This window comes from Heterodontus francisci, unplaced genomic scaffold (genome assembly GCF_036365525.1).
Source record: "Heterodontus francisci isolate sHetFra1 unplaced genomic scaffold, sHetFra1.hap1 HAP1_SCAFFOLD_43, whole genome shotgun sequence".
NCBI classification, from domain to species: domain Eukaryota; kingdom Metazoa; phylum Chordata; class Chondrichthyes; order Heterodontiformes; family Heterodontidae; genus Heterodontus; species Heterodontus francisci.
Genome location: NW_027141852.1, coordinates 16,951,267 through 16,953,414, shown reverse-complemented (window position 1 = coordinate 16,953,414; position 2,148 = coordinate 16,951,267). Strand labels below are relative to the sequence as shown.

General features: G+C 42.1%; 1 non-coding gene across 1 annotated transcript; it reads left to right on the top strand.

Annotated features, from left to right (window-relative positions):
• The first annotated feature begins 1,041 nt into the window (after positions 1 to 1,041).
• Positions 1,042 to 1,123, top strand: trnas-gcu (transfer RNA serine (anticodon GCU)). Its single transcript has one exon. It is a non-coding gene; the product is annotated as a tRNA-Ser (tRNA).
• The last annotated feature ends 1,025 nt before the right edge of the window (positions 1,124 to 2,148 follow it).

The window sequence follows — 2,148 nt, the reverse complement described above, 5'->3', positions numbered from 1 at the left end:
CTGTCAGAGTGATGATGGAACAGTCACATAAGATGAAGTTTGGGAGAAGAGAGAGCAGCACCAAGGATATTCTGTAAATTAGAAAAGAGTTCTTAGTTCTTTCAGCAGGAACTGTGTCCAGAAAATATCGAGAAACTCACAATTTTATTATTCAGGAGTAGGAACACAGATATTAATTCCAAGTGACAGTTCTGGGACCAATTAACAAAAAAAGTAGAGAACAATATTGCTCACTGATTGAAATCCCCCAGTGAGGAGACAGTTAAACAGGTGATCTGTTGGGGCATCCTTCGATCCAAGGTGTCAGCAACATTTAATCTCCATTTTTGGTGAAATTCTCTGTTATTTGCAATTTTTTTTATCAGCTTTGATGGGCGAGTGAAAAAACTGAAAAAATTGAACAGTTCCATCCTTTCTTTTCTTCCTTCTTATCTTCTTTCCATCAGTTTCTCTTTTCTGTCCCAGATCAATATAATGATGAGAATCCCAATTTAATCTGCTGTTTCTGGTGTTTTATCCATTCCAATCAAAATTTCAACATTCCAATCAAATCTATTTGTTATTCCACAGTGTCTCTCCATGTGTTTTATTCTGTTGTATTCTCTCACAGTCTGTTTGATGATCAATGTAACATCTCACTCTCTGTTCTGGTGAAGATCAGAAGCAGTGATATCTGTTTACACCACCCGACAAGTCGGCCTGAGGCTGTGCCTCGCTGATCATGTGGAGTTAAAGCAATTCTTCCAGTCAGTTCGTTCAGTTGTCATTTCATGAGAAATTCGGTCATCATGACTTCGTCAGTGACCTAATGGTTCAGGTGTCTGAGTGATGTTAATCATGATGTGATGAAATGATTGTATGTTCCAGTCTTTCCGTGGTGGGTTTTCACACTGAGTAGAAACGTGTTGGACATGGTCTGGAAATGTTTCACACCGCTCCATTCCCAACTTCATTTACTGACAGAAGATATATTTCCATCATTGCACAGCTGGCTGCATCGCCAGAAACTGTGCTGAAGGTGACAGCTATGCCTCTACAGCTGACAAGGTGGCCGAGAGGTTAAGGTGATGGGCTGCTAATCTATTGTGCTCTGCACACGTGGGATCGAATCCCATCCTTGTCGCTAGTTTATGAACTGTTCAGTGTATTGTTTGTGTGTGAAGTCAGCCTCGAAACCTGTTCTTGTCAATGTCCAGACAGTGATTCCAGAATTTGTTATACTTCTTTAAAATTGAGACAGCCAATTGGAATTCTTCACTCAAACTGCACTGGAATGAAGATCAAATAGGGATCACGAAACGGAGCAGTATTTTTCCTCCCCTCCTTCCTTCCATCTTTACTTTCTCTGGATTTGCGCCAAGTGAAAGACAAATGGGAAAAGCAAATGGCGAGGGAGCAGATGCCGAAAATTTTCCTTTGGCAAGAAATTTATTTTCAAATCTTCTTGATAGATTAAGTGAGTGAGCAATGCTTTGGCAGATGGAGTTTAAAATGAGGGGTCATCTACTACCTACGATAGATCAGAGTGTTTTTTTGTAAGAGGTGAGATGTTAGAAACGGCGGAGGAGCAGAGACCCGAATACTGAATTAATAAAAGCGAGTGGACTGGTAGAAAATAATGTGAAAAGTGAACAGAATCTGAAGAATGGAACTCATGTTGCAGTGATATAAAGCTCTGTGCTCCTGAAGTAAATGTCCAAGCCCAGATTGTGGGGAATCTGTGGAGAGTGATTTTGTTTTTATTCATTCTTGGGTGTGAGTATCGCTGACAAGGCTAGCATTTATTACCCATTTATATTGCCGTTGAGAAGGTGGTGGAGAGCTGCCTTCTTGAACTGATGCAGTCTTTATGGTGCAGGAACACCCACAGTGCTGTTGGGGAGGGAGTTCCAGGATTGTGACCCAACAACAGTGAAGAAATGGCGATATCGTTCCAAGTCAGGATGGTGAGTGACTTGGAGGGGAACCTGCAGGTAGTGAGTTCCCATGCATCTGCTGCCCTTGTCCTTCGAGGTGGTAGTGGTCACGAGTTTGGAAGGTGCTGTTGAAGGATACTTGGCGAGTTGCTGCAGTGCATGTGGAGATGGTACACACTGCAGCCACTGTTTACTGGTTGAGGAGGGATTGAATGTTTAAGGTGGCGGGTGA